The sequence below is a fragment of the Scyliorhinus torazame genome, chromosome X, assembly GCF_047496885.1.
Source record: "Scyliorhinus torazame isolate Kashiwa2021f chromosome X, sScyTor2.1, whole genome shotgun sequence".
Lineage (NCBI taxonomy): Eukaryota > Metazoa > Chordata > Chondrichthyes > Carcharhiniformes > Scyliorhinidae > Scyliorhinus > Scyliorhinus torazame.
The window spans coordinates 764,173-776,832 of record NC_092738.1 but is presented as its reverse complement, the minus strand read 5'-3'; the positions used below and the strand labels follow the sequence as shown (position 1 = coordinate 776,832).

General features: G+C 52.6%; 1 protein-coding gene across 1 annotated transcript in view; it reads left to right on the top strand.

Annotated features, from left to right (window-relative positions):
* LOC140405410 (transcription factor NF-E2 45 kDa subunit-like) overlaps positions 1-12,660 on the top strand; it is a 35,413-nt gene that overhangs the window by 9,534 nt on the left and 13,219 nt on the right. The gene's annotated exons all lie outside the window — the stretch shown is intronic.

The following is a 12,660-nucleotide window of genomic DNA, read 5'->3' as shown; positions in this document are numbered from 1 at the left end:
GGAGCTTTACTCTGTATCTAACCCCGTACTGTACCTGTCGTGGGAGTGTTTGACGGGGACAGTGTAGAGGGAGCTTTACTCTGTATCTAACCCCGTGCTGTACCTGTCCTGGGAGTGTTTGATGGGGACAGTGTAGAGGGAGCTTTACTCTGTATCTAACCCCGTGCTGTACCTGTCCTGGGAGTGTTTGATGGGGACAGTGTAGAGGGAGCTTTACTCTGTATCTAACCCCGTACTGTACCTGTCGTGGGAGTGTTTGACGGGGACAGTGTAGAGGGAGCTTTACTCTGTATCTAACCCCGTGCTGTACCTGTCCTGGGAGTGTTTGATGGGGACAGTGTAGAGGGAGCTTTACTCTGTATCTAACCCCGTGCTGTACCTGTCCTGGGAGTGTTTGATGGGGACAGTGTAGAGGGAGCTTTACTCTGTATCTCACCCCGTGCTGTACCTGTCCTGGGAGTGTTTGATGGGGACAGTGTGGAGGGAGCTTTACTCTGTATCTAACCCCGTGCTGTACCTGTCCTGGGAGTGTTGATGGGGACAGTGTAGAGGGAGCTTTACTCTGTATCTAACCCCGTGCTGTACCTGTCCTGCGAGTGTTTGACGGGGACAGTGTAGAGGGAGCTTTACTCTGTATCTAACCCCGTGCTGTACCTGTCCTGGGAGTGTTTGATGGGGACAGTGTAGAGGGAGCTTTACTCTGTATCTAACCCCGTGCTGTACCTGTCCTGGGAGTGTTTGATGGGGACAGTGTAGAGGGAGCTTTACTCTGTATCTAACCCCGTGCTGTATCTGTCCTGGGAGTGTTTGATGGTGACAGTGTAGAGGGAGCTTTACTCTGTATCTAACCCCGTGCTGTACCTGTCCTGGGAGTGTTCGATGGGGACAGTGTAGAGGGAGCTTTACTCTGTATCTAACCCCGTGCTGTACCTGTCCTGGGAGTGTTTGATGGGGACAGTGTAGAGGGAGCTTTACTCTGTATCTAACACCGTGCTGTACCTGTCCTGGGTGTGTTTGATGGGGACAGTGTAGAGGGAGCTTTACTCTGTATCTAACCCCGTGCTGTACCTGTGCTGGGAGTGTTTGATGGGGACAGTGTAGAGGGAGCTTTACTCTGTATCTAACGCCGTGCTGAACCTGTCCTGGGAGTGTTTGATGGGGACAGTGTAGAGGGAGCTTTACTCTGTATCTAACCCCGTGCTGTACCTGTCCTGGGAGTGTTCGATGGGGACAGTGTAGAGGGAGCTTTACTCTGTATCTAACCCCGTGCTGTACCTGTCCTGGGAGTGTTTGATGGGGACAGTGTAGAGGGAGCTTTACTCTGTATCTAACCCCGTGCTGTACCTGTCCTGGGAGTGTTTGATGGGGACAGTGTAGAGGGAGCTTTACTCTGTATCTAACCCCGTGCTGTACCTGTCCTGGGAGTGTTTGATGGGGACAGTGTAGAGGGAGCTTTACTCTGTATCTAACCCCGTGCTGTACCTGTCCTGGGCGTGTTTGATGGGGACAGTGTAGAGGGAGCTTTACTCTGTATCTAACCCCGTGCTGTACCTGTCCTGGGAGTGTTTGATGGGGACAGTGTAGAGGGAGCTTTACTCTGTATCTAACCCCGTGCTGTACCTGTCCTGGGAGTGTTTGATGGGGACAGTGGAGAGGGAGCTTTACTCTGTATCTAACCCCGTGCTGCACCTGTCCTGGGAGTGTTTGATGGGGACAGTGTAGAGGGAGCTTTACTCTGTATCTAACCCCGTGCTGTACCTGTCCTGGGAGTGTTTGATGGGGACAGTGTAGAGGGAGCTTTACTCTGTATCTAACCCCGTGCTGTACCTGTCCTGGGAGTGTTTGATGGGGAGAGTGTAGAGGGAGCTTTACTCTGTATCTAACCCCGTGCTGTACCTGTCCTGGGAGTGTTTGATGGGGAGAGTGTAGAGGGAGCTTTACTCTGTATCTAACCCCGTGCTGTATCTGTCCTGGGAGTGTTTGATGGGGACAGTGTAGAGGGAGCTTTACTCTGTATCTAACGCCGTGCTGAACCTGTCCTGGGAGTGTTTGATGGGGACAGTGTAGAGGGAGCTTTACTCTGTATCTAACCCCGTGCTGTACCTGTCCTGGGAGTGTTCGATGGGGACAGTGTAGAGGGAGCTTTACTCTGTATCTAACACCGTGCTGTCCCTGTCCTGGGAGTGTTTGATGGTGACAGTGTAGAGGGAGCTTTACTCTGTATCTAACCCCGTGCTGTACCTGTCCTGGGAGTGTTTGATGGGGACAGTGTAGAGGGAGCTTTACTCTGTATCTAACCCCGTGCTGTACCTGTCCTGGGAGTGTTTGATGGGGACAGTGTAGAGGGAGCTTTACTCTGTATCTAACCCCGTGCTGTACCTGTCCTGGGAGTGTTTGATGGGGACAGTGCAGAGGGAGCTTTACTCTCTATCCAACCCCGTGCTGTACCTGTCCTGGGAGTGTTTGATGGGGACAGTGTAGAGGGAGCTTTACTCTGTATCTAACCCCGTGCTGTACCTGTCCTGGGAGTGTTTGATGGGGACAGTGTAGAGAGAGCTTTACTCTGTATCTAACCCCGTGCTGTACCTGTCCTGGGAGTGTTTGATGGGGACAGTGTAGAGGGAGCTTTACTCTGTATCTAACCCCGTGCTGTACCTGTCCTGGGAGTGATTGATGGGGACAGTGTAGAGGGAGCTTTACTCTGTATCTAACCCCGTGCTGTACCTGTCCTGGGAGTGTTTGATGGGGGCAGTGTAGAGGGAGCTTTACTCTGTATCTAACCCCGTGCTGTACCTGTCCTGGGAGTGTTCGATGGGGACAGTGTAGAGGGAGCTTTACTCTGTATCTAACCCCGTGCTGTCCCTGTCCTGGGAGTGTTTGATGGTGACAGTGTAGAGGGAGCTTTACTCTGTATCTAACCCCGTGCTGTACCTGTCCTGGGAGTGTTTGATGGGGACAGTGTAGAGGGAGCTTTACTCTGTATCTAACCCCGTGCTGTACCTGTCCTGGGAGTGTTTGATGGGGACAGTGTAGAGGGAGCTTTACTCTGTATCTAACCCCGTGCTGTACCTGTCCTGGGAGTGTTTGATGGGGACAGTGTAGAGGGAGCTTTACTCTGTATCTAACCCCGTGTTGTACCTGTCCTGGGAGTGTTTGATGGGGACAGTGCAGAGGGAGCTTTACTCTCTATCCAACCCCGTGCTGTACCTGTCCTGGGAGTGTTTGATGGGGACAGTGTAGAGGGAGCTTTACTCTGTATCTAACCCCGTGCTGTACCTGTCCTGGGAGTGTTTGATGGGGGCAGTGTAGAGGGAGCTTTACTCTGTATCTAACCCCGTGCTGTACCTGTCCTGGGAGTGTTTGATGGGGACAGTGTAGAGGGAGCTTTACTCTGTATCTAACCCCGTGCTGTACCTGTCCTGGGAGTGTTTGATGGGGACAGTGCAGAGGGAGCTTTACTCTCTATCCAACCCCGTGCTGTACCTGTCCTGGGAGTGTTTGATGGGGACAGTGTAGAGGGAGCTTTACTCTGTATCTAACCCCGTGCTGTACCTGTCCTGGGAGTGTTTGATGGGGACAGTGTAGAGGGAGCTTTACTCTGTATCTAACCCCGTGCTGTACCTGTCCTGGGAGTATTTGATGGGGACAGTGCAGAGGGAGCTTTACTCTGTATCTAACCCCGTGCTGTACCTGTCCTGGGAGTATTTGATGGGGACAGTGGAGAGGGAGCTTTACTCTCTATCCAACCCCGTGCTGTACCTGTCCTGGGAGTATTTGATGGGGACAGTGCAGAGGGAGCTTTACTCTGTATCTAACCCCGTGCTGTACCTGTCCTGGGAGTGTTTGATGGCGACAGTGCAGAGGGAGCTTTGCTCTGTATCTAACCCCGTGTTGTACCTGTCCTGGGAGTATTTGATGGGGACAGTGCAGAGGGAGCTTTAATCTGTGTCTAACCCCGTGCTGTACCTGTCCTGGGAGTGTTTGATGGGGACAGTGTAGAGGGAGCTTTACTCTGTATCTAACCCCGTGCTGTACCTGTCCTGGGTGTGTTTGATGGGGACAGTGTAGAGGGAGCTTTACTCTGTATCTTACCCCGTGCTGTACCTGTCCTGGGAGTGTTTGATGGGGACAGTGTAGAGGGAGCTTTACTCTGTATCTAACACCGTGCTGTACCTGTCCTGGGTGTGTTTGATGGGGACAGTGTAGAGGGAGCTTTACTCTGTATCTAACCCCGTGCTGTACCTGTGCTGGGAGTGTTTGATGGGGACAGTGTAGAGGGAGCTTTACTCTGTATCTAACGCCGTGCTGAACCTGTCCTGGGAGTGTTTGATGGGGACAGTGTAGAGGGAGCTTTACTCTGTATCTAACCCCGTGCTGTACCTGTCCTGGGAGTGTTCGATGGGGACAGTGTAGAGGGAGCTTTACTCTGTATCTAACCCCGTGCTGTACCTGTCCTGGGAGTGTTTGATGGGGACAGTGTAGAGGGAGCTTTACTCTGTATCTAACCCCGTGCTGTACCTGTCCTGGGAGTGTTTGATGGGGACAGTGTAGAGGGAGCTTTACTCTGTATCTAACCCCGTGCTGTATCTGTCCTGGGAGTGTTTGATGGTGACAGTGTAGAGGGAGCTTTACTCTGTATCTAACCCCGTGCTGTACCTGTCCTGGGAGTGTTCGATGGGGACAGTGTAGAGGGAGCTTTACTCTGTATCTAACCCCGTGCTGTACCTGTCCTGGGAGTGTTTGATGGGGACAGTGTAGAGGGAGCTTTACTCTGTATCTAACACCGTGCTGTACCTGTCCTGGGTGTGTTTGATGGGGACAGTGTAGAGGGAGCTTTACTCTGTATCTAACCCCGTGCTGTACCTGTGCTGGGAGTGTTTGATGGGGACAGTGTAGAGGGAGCTTTACTCTGTATCTAACGCCGTGCTGAACCTGTCCTGGGAGTGTTTGATGGGGACAGTGTAGAGGGAGCTTTACTCTGTATCTAACCCCGTGCTGTACCTGTCCTGGGAGTGTTCGATGGGGACAGTGTAGAGGGAGCTTTACTCTGTATCTAACCCCGTGCTGTACCTGTCCTGGGAGTGTTTGATGGGGACAGTGTAGAGGGAGCTTTACTCTGTATCTAACCCCGTGCTGTACCTGTCCTGGGAGTGTTTGATGGGGACAGTGTAGAGGGAGCTTTACTCTGTATCTAACCCCGTGCTGTATCTGTCCTGGGAGTGTTTGATGGTGACAGTGTAGAGGGAGCTTTACTCTGTATCTAACCCCGTGCTGTACCTGTCCTGGGCGTGTTTGATGGGGACAGTGTAGAGGGAGCTTTACTCTGTATCTAACCCCGTGCTGTACCTGTCCTGGGAGTGTTTGATGGGGACAGTGTAGAGGGAGCTTTACTCTGTATCTAACCCCGTGCTGTACCTGTCCTGGGAGTGTTTGATGGGGACAGTGTAGAGGGAGCTTTACTCTGTATCTAACCCCGTGCTGCACCTGTCCTGGGAGTGTTTGATGGGGACAGTGTAGAGGGAGCTTTACTCTGTATCTAACCCCGTGCTGTACCTGTCCTGGGAGTGTTTGATGGGGAGAGTGTAGAGGGAGCTTTACTCTGTATCTAACCCCGTGCTGTACCTGTCCTGGGAGTGTTTGATGGGGACAGTGTAGAGGGAGCTTTACTCTGTATCTAACCCCGTGCTGTATCTGTCCTGGGAGTGTTTGATGGGGACAGTGTAGAGGGAGCTTTACTCTGTATCTAACGCCGTGCTGAACCTGTCCTGGGAGTGTTTGATGGGGACAGTGTAGAGGGAGCTTTACTCTGTATCTAACCCCGTGCTGTACCTGTCCTGGGAGTGTTCGATGGGGACAGTGTAGAGGGAGCTTTACTCTGTATCTAACACCGTGCTGTCCCTGTCCTGGGAGTGTTTGATGGTGACAGTGTAGAGGGAGCTTTACTCTGTATCTAACCCCGTGCTGTACCTGTCCTGGGAGTTTTTGATGGGGACAGTGTAGAGGGAGCTTTACTCTGTATCTAACCCCGTGCTGTACCTGTCCTGGGAGTGTTTGATGGGGACAGTGTAGAGGGAGCTTTACTCTGTATCTAACCCCGTGCTGTACCTGTCCTGGGAGTGTTTGATGGGGACAGTGCAGAGGGAGCTTTACTCTCTATCCAACCCCGTGCTGTACCTGTCCTGGGAGTGTTTGATGGGGACAGTGTAGAGGGAGCTTTACTCTGTATCTAACCCCGTGCTGTACCTGTCCTGGGAGTGTTTGATGGGGACAGTGTAGAGAGAGCTTTACTCTGTATCTAACCCCGTGCTGTACCTGTCCTGGGAGTGTTTGATGGGGACAGTGTAGAGGGAGCTTTACTCTGTATCTAACCCCGTGCTGTACCTGTCCTGGGAGTGTTTGATGGGGACAGTGTAGAGGGAGCTTTACTCTGTATCTAACCCCGTGCTGTACCTGTCCTGGGAGTGTTTGATGGGGGCAGTGTAGAGGGAGCTTTACTCTGTATCTAACCCCGTGCTGTACCTGTCCTGGGAGTGTTCGATGGGGACAGTGTAGAGGGAGCTTTACTCTGTATCTAACCCCGTGCTGTCCCTGTCATGGGAGTGTTTGATGGTGACAGTGTAGAGGGAGCTTTACTCTGTATCTAACCCCGTGCTGTACCTGTCCTGGGAGTGTTTGATGGGGACAGTGTAGAGGGAGCTTTACTCTGTATCTAACCCCGTGCTGTACCTGTCCTGGGAGTGTTTGATGGGGACAGTGTAGAGGGAGCTTTACTCTGTATCTAACCCCGTGCTGTACCTGTCCTGGGAGTGTTTGATGGGGACAGTGTAGAGGGAGCTTTACTCTGTATCTAACCCCGTGTTGTACCTGTCCTGGGAGTGTTTGATGGGGACAGTGCAGAGGGAGCTTTACTCTCTATCCAATCCCGTGCTGTACCTGTCCTGGGAGTGTTTGATGGGGACAGTGTAGAGGGAGCTTTACTCTGTATCTAACCCCGTGCTGTACCTGTCCTGGGAGTGTTTGATGGGGGCAGTGTAGAGGGAGCTTTACTCTGTATCTAACCCCGTGCTGTACCTGTCCTGGGAGTGTTTGATGGGGACAGTGTAGAGGGAGCTTTACTCTGTATCTAACCCCGTGCTGTACCTGTCCTGGGAGTGTTTGATGGGGACAGTGCAGAGGGAGCTTTACTCTCTATCCAACCCCGTGCTGTACCTGTCCTGGGAGTGTTTGATGGGGACAGTGTAGAGGGAGCTTTACTCTGTATCTAACCCCGTGCTGTACCTGTCCTGGGAGTGTTTGATGGGGACAGTGTAGAGGGAGCTTTACTCTGTATCTAACCCCGTGCTGTACCTGTCCTGGGAGTATTTGATGGGGACAGTGCAGAGGGAGCTTTACTCTGTATCTAACCCCGTGCTGTACCTGTCCTGGGAGTATTTGATGGGGACAGTGGAGAGGGAGCTTTACTCTCTATCCAACCCCGTGCTGTACCTGTCCTGGGAGTATTTGATGGGGACAGTGCAGAGGGAGCTTTACTCTGTATCTAACCCCGTGCTGTACCTGTCCTGGGAGTGTTTGATGGCGACAGTGCAGAGGGAGCTTTGCTCTGTATCTAACCCCGTGTTGTACCTGTCCTGGGAGTATTTGATGGGGACAGTGCAGAGGGAGCTTTACTCTGTGTCTAACCCCGTGCTGTACCTGTCCTGGGAGTGTTTGATGGGGACAGTGTAGAGGGAGCTTTACTCTGTATCTAACCCCGTGCTGTACCTGTCCTGGGTGTGTTTGATGGGGACAGTGTAGAGGGAGCTTTACTCTGTATCTTACCCCGTGCTGTACCTGTCCTGGGAGTGTTTGATGGGGACAGTGTAGAGGGAGCTTTACTCTGTATCTAACCCCGTGCTGTACCTGTCCTCGGAGTGTTTGATGGGGACAGTGTCGAGGGAGCTTTACTCTGTATCTAACCCCGTGCTGTACCTGTCCTGGGAGTGTTTGATGGGGACAGTGTAGACGGAGCTTTACTCTGTATCTAACCCCGTGCTGTACCTGTCCTGGGAGTGTTTGATGGGGACAGTGTAGAGGGAGCTTTACTCTGTATCTAACCCCGTGCTGTACCTGTCCTGGGAGTGTTGATGGGGACAGTGTAGAGGGAGCTTTACTCTGTATCGAACCCCGTGCTGTACCTGTCCTGGGAGTGTTGATGGGGACAGTGTAGAGGGAGCTTTACTCTGTATCTAACCCCGTGCTGTACCTGTCCTGGGAGGGTTTGATGGGGACAGTGTAGAGGGAGCTTTACTCTGTATCCAGCCCCGTGCTGTACCTGTCCTGGGAGTGTTTGATGGGGACAGTGTAGAGGGAGCTTCACTCTGTATCTAACCCCGTGCTGTACCTGTCCTGGGAGTGTTTGATGGGGACAGTGTAGACGGAGCTTTACTCTGTATCGAACCCCGTGCTGTACCTGCCCTGGGAGTGTTTGATGGGGACAGTGTAGAGGGAGCTTTACTCTGTATCTAACCCCGTGCTGTACCTGTCCTGGGAGTGTTTGATGGGAACAGTGTAGAGGGAGCTTTACTCTGTATCTAACCCCGTGCTGTACCTGTCCTGGGAGTGTTTGATGGGGACAGTGTCGAGTGAGCTTTACTCTGTATCTAACCCCGTGCTGTACCTGACCTGGGAGTGTTTGATGGGGACAGTGTAGAGGGAGCTTTACTCTGTATCTAACCCGGTGCTGTGCCTGTCCTGGGAGTGTTTGATGGGGACAGTGTCGAGGGAGCTTTACTCTGTATCTAACCCGGTGCTGTACCTGTCCTGGGAGTGTTTGATGGGGACAGTGTAGACGGAGCTTTACTCTGTATCGAACCCCGTGCTGTACCTGACCTGGGAGTGTTTGATGGGGACAGTGTAGAGGGAGCTTTACTCTGTATCTAACCCCGTGCTGTACCTGTCCTGGGAGTGTTTGATGGGGACAGTGTAGAGGGAGCTTTACTCTGTATCTAACCCCGTGCTGTACCTGTCCTGGGAGTGTTTGATGGGGGCAGTGTAGAGGGAGCTTTACTCTGTATCTTACCCCGTGCTGTACCTGTCCTGGGAGTGTTTGATGGGGACAGTGTAGAGGGAGCTTTACTCTGTATCTAACCCCGTGCTGTACCTGTCCTGGGAGTGTTTGATGGGGACAGTGTAGAGGGAGCTTTACTCTGTATCTAACCCCGCGCTGTACCTGTCCCGGGAGCGTTTGATGGGGGCAGTGTAGAGGGAGCTTTACTCTGTATCTAACCCCGTGCTGTACCTGTCCTGGGAGTGTTTGATGGGGACAGTGTAGAGGGAGCTTTTCTCTGTATCTAACCCCGTGCTGTACCTGTCCTGGGAGTGTTTGATGGGGACAGTGTAGAGGGAGCTTTACTCTGTATCTAACCCCGTGCTGTACCTGTCCTGGGAGTATTTGATGGGGACAGTGCAGAGGGAGCTTTACTCTGTGTCTAACCCCGTGCTGTACCTGTCCTGGGAGTGTTTGATGGGGACAGTGTCGAGGGAGCTTTACTCTGTATCTAACCCCGTGCTGTACCTGTCCTGGGAGTGTTTGATGGGGACAGTGAAGAGGGAGTTTTACTCTGTATCTAACGCCGTGCTGGACCTGTCCTGGGAGTGTTTGCTGGGGACAGTGTAGAGGGAGCTTTACTCTGTATCTAACCCTGTGCTGTACCTGTCCTGGGAGTGTTTGATGGGGACAGTGTAGAGGGAGCTTTACTCTGTATCTAACCCCGTGCTGTACCTGTCCTCAGAGTGTTTGATGGGGACAGTGTCGAGGGAGCTTTACTCTGTATCTAACCCCGTGCTGTACCTGTCCTGGGAGTGTTTGATGGGGACAGTATAGAGGGAGCTTTACTCTGTATCTAACCCCGTGCTGTACCTGTCCTGGGAGTGTTTGATGGGGACAGTGTAGAGGGAGCTTTACTCTGTATCTAACCCCGTGCTGTACCTGTCCTGGGAGTGTTGATGGGGACAGTGTAGAGGGAGCTTTACTCTGTATCTAACCCCGTGCTGTACCTGTCCTGGGAGTGTTTGATGGGGACAGTGTAGAGGGAGCTTTACTCTGTATCTAACCCCGTGCTGTACCTGTCCTGGGAGTGTTTGATGAGGAGTGTGGAGGGAGCTTTACCCTGTATCTAACCCCGTGCTGTATCTGTCCTGGGAGTGTTTGATGGGGACAGTGTCGAGGGAGCTTTACTCTGTATCTAACCCCGTGGTGTACCAGTCCTGGGAGTGTTTGATGGGGACAGTGTAGAGGGAGCTTTACTCTGTATCTAACCCCGTGCTGTACCTGTCCTGGGAGTGTTTGATGGGGACAGTGTAGAGGGAGCTTTACTCTGTATCTGACCCCGTGCTGTATCTGTCCTGGGAGTGTTTGATGGGGACAGTGCAGACGAAGCTTTACTCTGTATCTAACCCCGTGCTGTACCTGTCCTGGGAGGGTTTGATGGGGACAGTGTAGAGGGAGCTTTACTCTGTATCCAGCCCCGTGCTGTACCTGTCCTGGGAGTGTTTGATGGGGACAGTGTAGAGGGAGCTTCACTCTGTATCTAACCCCGTGCTGTACCTGTCCGGGGAGTGTTTGATGGGGACAGTGTAGACGGAGCTTTACTCTGTATCGAACCCCGTGCTGTACCTGCCCTGGGAGTGTTTGATGGGGACAGTGTAGAGGGAGCTTTACTCTGTATCTAACCCCGTGCTGTACCTGTCCTGGGAGTGTTTGATGGGAACAGTGTAGAGGGAGCTTTACTCTGTATCTAACCCCGTGCTGTACCTGTCCTGGGAGTGTTTGATGGGGACAGTGTCGAGGGAGCTTTACTCTGTATCTAACCCCGTGCTGTACCTGACCTGGGAGTGTTTGATGGGGACAGTGTAGAGGGAGCTTTACTCTGTATCTAACCCCGTGCTGTACCTGTCCTGGGAGTGTTTGATGGGGACAGTGTCGAGGGAGCTTTACTCTGTATCTAACCCCGTGCTGTACCTGTCCTGGGAGTGTTTGATGGGGACAGTGTAGACGGAGCTTTACTCTGTATCGAACCCCGTGCTGTACCTGACCTGGGAGTGTTTGATGGGGACAGTGTAGAGGGAGCTTTACTCTGTATCTAACCCCGTGCTGTACCTGTCCTGGGAGTGTTTGATGGGGACAGTGTAGAGGGAGCTTTACTCTGTATCTAACCCCGTGCTGTACCTGTCCTGGGAGTGTTTGATGGGGGCAGTGTAGAGGGAGCTTTACTCTGTATCTTACCCCGTGCTGTACCTGTCCTGGGAGTGTTTGATGGGGACAGTGTAGAGGGAGCTTTACTCTGTATCTAACCCCGTGCTGTACCTGTCCTGGGAGTGTTTGATGGGGACAGTGTAGAGGGAGCTTTACTCTGTATCTAACCCCGCGCTGTACCTGTCCCGGGAGCGTTTGATGGGGGCAGTGTAGAGGGAGCTTTACTCTGTATCTAACCCCGTGCTGTACCTGTCCTGGGAGTGTTTGATGGGGACAGTGTAGAGGGAGCTTTACTCTGTATCTAACCCCGCGCTGTACCTGTCCCGGGAGCGTTTGATGGGGGCAGTGTAGAGGGAGCTTTACTCTGTATCTAACCCCGTGCTGTACCTGTCCTGGGAGTGTTTGATGGGGACAGTGTAGAGGGAGCTTTTCTCTGTATCTAACCCCGTGCTGTACCTGTCCTGGGAGTGTTTGATGGGGACAGTGTAGAGGGAGCTTTACTCTGTATCTAACCCCGTGCTGTACCTGTCCTGGGAGTATTTGATGGGGACAGTGCAGAGGGAGCTTTACTCTGTGTCTAACCCCGTGCTGTACCTGTCCTGGGAGTGTTTGATGGGGACAGTGTAGAGGGAGCTTTACTCTGTATCTAACCCCGTGCTGTACCTGTCCTGGGAGTGTTTGATGGGGACAGTGAAGAGGGAGTTTTACTCTGTATCTAACGCCGTGCTGGACCTGTCCTGGGAGTGTTTGCTGGGGACAGTGTAGAGGGAGCTTTACTCTGTATCTAACCCTGTGCTGTACCTGTCCTGGGAGTGTTTGATGGGGACAGTGTAGAGGGAGCTTTACTCTGTATCTAACCCCGTGCTGTACCTGTCCTCAGAGTGTTTGATGGGGACAGTGTCGAGGGAGCTTTACTCTGTATCTAACCCCGTGCTGTACCTGTCCTGGGAGTGTTTGATGGGGACAGTATAGAGGGAGCTTTACTCTGTATCTAACCCCGTGCTGTACCTGTCCTGGGAGTGTTTGATGGGGACAGTGTAGAGGGAGCTTTACTCTGTATCTAACCCCGTGTTGTACCTGTCCTGGGAGTGTTGATGGGGACAGTGTAGAGGGAGCTTTACTCTGTATCTAACCCCGTGCTGTACCTGTCCTGGGAGTGTTTGATGGGGACAGTGTAGAGGGAGCTTTACTCTGTATCTAACCCCGTGCTGTACCTGTCCTGGGAGTGTTTGATGAGGAGTGTGGAGGGAGCTTTACCCTGTATCTAACCCCGTGCTGTATCTGTCCTGGGAGTGTTTGATGGGGACAGTGTCGAGGGAGCTTTACTCTGTATCTAACCCCGTGGTGTACCAGTCCTGGGAGTGTTTGATGGGGACAGTGTAGAGGGAGCTTTACTCTGTATCTAACCCCGTGCTGTACCTGTCCTG